The sequence below is a fragment of the Thamnophis sirtalis genome, unplaced genomic scaffold (assembly GCF_051295495.1).
Source record: "Thamnophis sirtalis isolate CommonGarterSnake01/CBP01778 unplaced genomic scaffold, rThaSir2_p1.2 scaffold_7, whole genome shotgun sequence".
Taxonomy (NCBI): Eukaryota; Metazoa; Chordata; class Lepidosauria; order Squamata; family Natricidae; genus Thamnophis; species Thamnophis sirtalis.
Genome location: NW_028261387.1, coordinates 39,585,144 through 39,593,215, shown reverse-complemented (window position 1 = coordinate 39,593,215; position 8,072 = coordinate 39,585,144).

Here is an 8,072-nt window from a genome sequence, read left to right as displayed (position 1 = left end):
TAAACACCTTTGACCACTAGTGGGCATTGTGGAACCATAATTGAAAAAAATCCCTCCCTTAGTCTACAGTTAAGATCATGTTTTGGGGTTTTATTTTAATGGTCAGCACCTCCCTTTCCCTTCTTTCTTATATCTCTTATACCTTTACACCTAAAAGGAAACTAGGGCAATTCTCTGGATCCCTTTCAGTCGGGGTTCGGGCCTGGTTACGGCACTGAAACTGCTTTGGTCGCGCTGATCGCTGATCTCTGGTGGATCGACCCCTAGGCCCCTCAAATATGGGGTGCCGCAGGATTCGGTCCTGTCCCCCCTCCTATTCAATATCTACATGAAGCCCAGAGGTGGGTTCCTACCAGTTCGCACCTATTCGGTAGAACCGGTTCGTCAAATCTACCAAACCGGTTAGAAGAGGTTCCACCAGTGGACCCGGAAAGCAGGCCACACCTACAGAAGAGGTTCCAAAAAATTTTGAAACCCACCACTGACATAGAAAGACACGGAGGGAGAGAGAGGCAAAGAGCTATACACACACACAGACTCACACAGAGAGAGAACGAGAAAGAAAGGAAGAAAGAAATAAAGAAAAAGTGAGAGAGATGAAAGAAAAAAAGAAAAAAGGGACAGAGAGACAAAAGGAAGGAGAGAGAGAGAGAGAGAGAACACATGGCCAGCAAGCCACTCCCACCAGATCACATGGCTGGCAAGCCACTCCCACAAAGGAAGCCACATCCACAGAGTAGCTTTGAAAATTTTTTGAAACCCACCACTGATGAAGCCGCTGGGTGAGATCATACGCCGGCACGGGATCAAATATCATCAATATGCAGACGATACTCAATTGTATCTGTCCGCCCCGTGCCAACTCAGCGAAGCAGCGGAAGTGATGTGCCAGTGCCTGGAGGCTGTCAGGGTCTGGATAGGAGTGAACAAGCTTACACTCAACCAAGACAAGACCGAGTGGCTATTGATGCTGCCTCCCAAGGACAGTCCAGACATTCCACCTCTTAGCCTGGGGGGTGAAATTATACACCCCTCAGAGAGGGCCCGAAATTTGTGTGTCCTGGACCCACAGCTGACGCTAGAACACCATCTGTCAGCTGTGACCAGGGGGGCTTTTGCCCAAGTTCGCCTGGTGCACCAGTTGCGGCCCTATCTGGACCGGGAGGCACTTCGAATGATCACTCACGCCCTCATCACCTCAAGACTGGATTACTGTAACATGCTCTACATGGGGCTGCCCCTGAAGAGTGTTTGAAGACTGCAGTTGGTCCAGAATGCAGCCGCGCGAGCGATATTGGGTGTGCCTAGATACACCCATGTTACACCCATCCTCCGTGAGCTGCACTGGCTCCCTATTGGTCTCCGAACGCGCTTCAAGGTGCTAGTCGTTACTTTTAAAGCCCTACATGGTTTAGGACCTGGCTACCTGAGAGAGGGAGAGCCTTCTCTGTAGCTGCGCTGGCCCTCTACCCGTAGAGATCCGGACCCTTACCACTCTCCCGGCCTTCCGTAAAGCCACCAAGACCTGGCTGTTCCAGCAGGCCTGGGGCTGTTGATCAATGTCCAGCCCCACCTACACTGAATGGATGATGTGCAATTTTAATTATGTACCTTTATTTTTAAAGTTTAAATGTTTTTTATCTGTCTGTAAGCCACCCAGAGTCCCTAGGGAGTGGGCGGCATACAAATTTTATTAAATTGGAAATAAATTGGAAATTGCTTCTGATGGTTAAAGAGTAAATGTTCATATGCTTATTCCAACCTAGCTATATATTCTGGCTTAAAGCCTTTTCCCAAAGTTCTACCTCTTGATTACTATCTTGAGTAACAAAATGCTAAAATGTGCTAGTTTCTGAAAGCTTAAATACCAGCTCAGTACATTTTTGTGCAAAGAAGGGAAGGGACAAAACTGGAAAACTTTGGGGAGGGAGTTTGGGGGCGGGGTAAGAAGAGAGACAAGTTTTTTGACAAGTGATAACAGTAGTGATTACTCACCCTAATTCAGGCTTGCCCACCTCCCCTTTTACTTCACTCACATGGTCACAGCTGCATGGGTACATTTTGCCCCTTGATGCCACACAAGGCATCAACACAAGGATTTTGATGGGGCTACAATACAATACAATGTTTCAGACAAATGGCTATCCAACATCATCTTAAAGACTTCCAGTGTTGGGGCAATCACAACTTCTGGAGGCAAGTTGTTCCACTGATTGATTGTTCTAACTGTCAGGAAATTTCTCCTCAGTTCTAAGTTGCTTCTCTCCTTGATTAGTCTCCACCCATTGCTTCTTGTTCTGCCCTCAGGTGCCTTGGAGAATAATTTCACTCCCTCTTTGTGGCAACCCCTGAGATATTGGAACACTGCCATCATGTCTCCCCTAGTCCTTCTTTTCATTAAACTAGACATACCCAGTTCCTGCAACCGTTCTTCATATGTTTTAGTCTCCAGTCCCCTAATCATCTTTGTTGCTTTTCTCTATACTCTTTCTAGAGTCTCCACATCTTTTCTACATTGTGGTGACCAAAACTGAATGCAGTATTCCAAGTGTGGCCTTGCCAAGGCATTATAAAGTGGTATTAACACTTCACGTGATCTTGATTCTATCCCTGTTTATGTAGCCTAGAACTGTGTTGGTTTTTTTGGCTGCTGCTGCACACTGCTGGCTTATATTTAAATGGTTGTCCACTAAGACTCCAAGATCCCTCTCACAGTTACTACTATTGAGCAAGGTACCACCTATATTGTACCTGTGCATTTCGTTTCTCTTGCTTAAATATAGAACCTTACTCTTTTCACTATTGAATTTCATTTTGTTAGATAGTGCCCAATGTTCAACTTTGTCAAGATCCTTCTGTATCTTAAGCCTGTCTTCTGGAGTGTTGGCTATTCCTGCCAGCTTGGTGTCATCTGCAAATTTGATGAGTTCCCCATTTATCCCCTCATCCAGATCATTGATGAAGATGTTGAAGAGTACTGGGCCTAAAACAGAGCCTTCGGGTACTCCACTGCATACCTCCCTCCATGTAGATGCAGTTCCATTGAGGACTACATGTTGAGTGCGCTTGGTCAGCCAGTTAGGAATCCATCTAATGGGAGACCTGAGTCCTCTGCCAAAATTGCACATGCTGTGGGCTGTAGGTTAGCCGCCTGGGTGGGCCACCCGAGCTGGCAGCTATTGTTGCCACATAATGGGCTTGATTGGTAATTGGGGAAGGGAATTTGGCTGAGGAGAGAAGAGGGGGGGGTGCCATCTCTGCAGCTGGGCTTTTGTCATGCAAAGCGTGGAGCAGGAAAGGAGGCTTCTCGGTTATCTGGCAGCTTCTCTTCGGGGCTGCTCTTTTCTTTTACGCTTTATTCTCTTCATTTTTTTTTAACCCGTCATCTTCGTTTCCCTTCTCCAGACGAACGAGGTTTCTCCGTCTGTAGCCCGAGCGCAGACCAGTCCGGAAAGCCCGCGCACCCTCTCGGGGAAAGGCTACGGTCGTTGCAGAAAAGGCGGGGGCGGGTGTGGGGAGGCGTCTGATTCTGCCGTATTCATTGCATCTACCTCTTCATCACTGAATCGGACAGGAAAAACGCGGGGAGGGGGGTGGCGGGCGGAGAGGAGAGGGGCTCTCGGAGGTGCTGGCGGCCCCCCGAGGCGAGTAACAAGAACCGGGGATTAGGCGGGGAGGCCTGCTGGGTGAGGACGTGTAAGTCCCGTACCGCCTGCGGCGGAGGATTAATTACGGACCACCCAGCAAGCGGGGAGGGCACCGGCAGGAAGGTTGTGTCTGTCCCGAGTTCAAGAGGCAGAGAAGACGCCTGTTGACTGCCAGGCGGCTCGGGGAACAGAGGAGAGGAGCGTCCCGCGAGTTCCCTGGCCTTTTCCCGCCTCGCGGCGCTGCCAGCCGTGTTTAGGAGGAGCTCGACGCAAGGCTCGAGTGGGCGTAGCCAACAGCCCGGGATGTCCGAGACTTTTCGGACAGGGGCACCTCGGCCCCCCGGGAGTTGAGGGTGTGCTTTGCTTACTGGGCTTCAGTTTCCTTTCTGAAAGGGCAGCGTCTCTCTCGCGCTCAGTAACAGTAATAGAGTTGGAAGGGACCTTGGAGGGTATCTAGTCCAACCCCCTTCTCTCACGGGAGTCCTATACTATTTCTGATAAATGGCTATGCAATCTCTTCTTAAAAGCCTCCAGTGATGGGCACCCACAACTTCAGAAGGCAATTTGTTCCACTTGTTAATTGTTCTTATTGTTAGGAATTTTCGCCTTAGTTCTAAGTTGCTTTTCTCCTTGGTTAGTTTCCATCCATTGTTTCTTCTCTTGCCTATAGGTGCTTTGTTAAACAAGTTGGCTCCTCTTCCCTCTGGCAAGCCTTCAAGTATTGGAAGATGCTATCTTGTCATCCCTGGTCCTTCTTTTCTCTAAACTAAGCATACCCAGTTCCTGCAATCAATCACTGTATTAGCTTCTAGGCCCCTAATCTTTTTTTTTAAGGCCCCTAATCATTTTTGTTGCTCTTCTCTGGACTCTTGCCCAAGTCTCAACATCTTTCTTGTAATGGGGTGACCAAAACTAGATGCTATATTCTAAGTCTGGTCTTACCAAGGCTTTATAGAGCGCTACTAGTATTTCAAGTGATCTTGTTTTTACCCCTCTATTAATGCATTGGCTTTTTTGGCAGCATGCTCCCTCCCTCCCTCTCTTTCACACACACACACACACACTTTTTATTAGCGTTTATAAATATGATAAAAGACTAATACAAATTAAAATATATATGTATATAAAAGAAAGAGAGGAGTGCCAAGAGATAGAAAAAAACATAAAAAGTAAGAAACAAAGTTATATGAAAGATATCTCCCCCATCCTTCAGACAAGCATAAACAACTTTTGTGACTTTATATTTTCCCTAATATTTCAACTTTTAAAAAATGTTCTCAACTTCCCATATACCAATTCTTATCAATAAATCCTTCAGTTCTAATCAGCAAAAATCAAGAGCTATCAGAAATAAGTAACATATTTTAATTTTGATCTAATAAATCCACTCTGTATTCCAATTTATCATTTTCAGTAAGAAATAAAGCAAAAGAAATATCTCTTCATTTGTAGAAATGGCAGCATTTCTCAATTCTTATCCACTCAGTGACAATTACCGTATTTTTCAGAGTATAAGACACACCTTTTTCCCTCAAAAAGGCTGAAAATCTGGGTGCATCCTATACACTGAATACAGCATTTTTGCCTCCCGAAACACCACCCCTTCACTAAAATGGCTGTGCATAGCTTGTATGAAGCTTTTAGAGAGCTCCTGGGGGCTGGGAAGGGCAGAAATTTCACACACACACCCCAGCCCCTAGGAACACTCTGCAAGCCCCCTAAAAGCTATTCATGCCTTTTTTGAGGAGGAAAATGGGCCCGTTTTCACGAAAAATGGGCCATTTTTGGGAGGTTTGCAGAGTGTAAAAACATTTTTTTAATTTGCCTCTTCAAAACCTTGATGCATCTTATACTCCAGTGCGTCTTATACTCTGAAAATATGGTACGTAAACATTTAGAAAAGAATTGCCCAATTAAAGAAACATCTATTTTTTGAGATGGTGTGTGTGTCTGTCATATTTTTTGGTGAACAAGAGTATTATAGTTGCATTTGTGTCATAGGCGGAAATTTGCTACAAAAATAAAAACTCCAAACTCAAGTATCTGTTCACTAGTTGAATTATTTAATGCAACCCCCAGAAAATAACTATTAGCAAACTTGAATGCTTATCTAGAAATTTCTGAGGGATAAGGTCTCCACCTTCAGGGAATCCCATTTTAAATATTGCTGTATTTCCAGTTTGCACTTTTCTTTGGGACTTGCTTGTGTGAATTCATGTTTGGATTATTGCTTTGTAGGACCAGTGAACCAGGGTGCAGGCCCTGAAGCAATTTTGCAAATTTGACTGATGATAAACCAGGGGTGTCCAACTTTGGCAACTTTATGACTCCCAGAATTCCCCAGCCCGCATGTTGATGTTCACAAGTTTTAAAGTTGCCAAGGTTGGACATCTCTGTGGTAAACTGAAGGAAGCTGCCAGCAACCTCCTGGAGCACCTCTATCAACGGTCTCTGGAAGGCAGTCTTGAAATCACTGGGGTTGAAGCCTGGGCCCCAGCTGGAGACCAAGTGCCTTTACAGGTAGTCCTCGACTTACAACAGTTCATTTAGTGACCATTCAAAGTTACACAGCACAGAAAAAGTGACTTATGACTGTTTTTCACAGTTACGAGTTTTGCAGCATTCCCATGATCCATGTGATCAAAAATCAGATGGTTGGCAACATACTTAAGACTGTTGCTGTGTCCCAAGGTCATGTGATCACTTTTTGCGACCTTCTGACAAGCAAAGTCAACGGGAAGTCAACACAGTGATTCATTTAACAACTATGACAAAAAAGGTTGTAAAATGGGGCAAAACTCACTAAACAAATGTCTCATTTAACAACAGAAATTTTGGGGTCAATTTTCATAAGTCGAGGACTACCTGTATTAAGGTGGCTAGGGGAGCGGGTGGGCAAGGAAATAATGTAAAAGCAGGGGAAGAAGTCTAAAGAGCCAGGAATGGATTAGGAATGGTGAGAGCTGGGTTCTATTCCACCCTTAGATGGTGACTTTGGGCTAATTGTTTTCTTCCAGCAAAATGGTTGATGTTGTGGTAAAAAATAGCAGGGAACATTTTGTTTTCTTGAGTTACTGAATGAAAGCAAGAAATAAAAGTAAGGAAACTTGTTTTTTGTTTTCAGGAATTAATGGACATCAACTGGATTCAGATCCCAATCTTGAGTTTGTTCTGAAGAGAACCGATCATAGAGTAGATCTTCCTCAAATATGTATATTCCCTTCACTTTGCAGTTCAGTGGTATAATTTATGTAGCTAGGTAATACGTGTGTCATTTTAGTGCTGCTGTTGCTGTTAAACAATTGGAAACTGGAAATCAATAGGTTTTTCTGCCTGTCTGTTCTGGGAACAATGTTCACGGTTTTGAATGGTGTTAAATGCTGAAAACAGCTGGAAAAGAAAAATGTTATGCTCAAACTGGCAATACTTCAGTTGGGATTGATTTACTTACTTATTTAGGGCTGGAACTTCGATTATCATAATGACCCCCCCCCAAAAAAAAATCAGTCAAACATAGCTTTCCTAGAATTGATACAGTTGTTCATTAGTATCTATAGCATATGAGTGAATGGCTGATTGCCTTCAATTAAATCAAGGCTGAAGAAAGATAGTCCCTACATGTTGAAAGGGTTTGAGAGGTTCTGCCTCTTGGAATTTCTTCTACCCTATTAACAGACTTAACAGGCTTAAAAACAAGATGAATTCTTTTCCCATTCAGTTTATCAGCAAGCTGAATGTTTACTTTAGCAGTGGTCTCTTTCTCTATTATTTCTTGTGAAAAGAAAAACAACCATTACTGTTCATCCCTTGCCCACCTATTGCCACCTTCATTTTTCATTCATAATTCACTTTCTGTCTCTGAGCACAAATGAACTCAATGCCCCAGGAACAAGCAGCCTTGAAATTGAATATCTTGTTAGCATGTTGCCCTGCCTTGCCAAACATCTTTCTCCAAGGCCTTCTCTGCTCTCTTTAAGTTACAGTTGCTTCTTTGGTTGGCAAGATCTGACTAGGATTGCAGTCTGTGGGCTGATTTCAATAGAGAGGCAAAAAAAGGAAAATTCTTGACTGTTCAGACTTAACCTGGCAAATGACAGGTCTATTTTAAGGAACACATTTGGTCTTTGAATAAATGTCATAAATGTAAGTAGAAAAAGATTAGGCTTCTTCATATTTGTATATCTGGAAAAGAGTTATGAACCACAGTGCAGTTGCTAGACATCACTTGTAAAGTGCATGATATAGCATCATGTATCATGTAAGTCCTCAACTTACAACCACAATTAGAGCCACAATTTCTACTTCCAAAAATCAGGAAGCCAATTCGTCCTGAGAAATGGACTTAACATCATGCTATGAAGCAACTGGTTTGAAAACGGAAGACAGACAGACACTGAGCTTGGAACCCTAGAGAACCATTGTGAG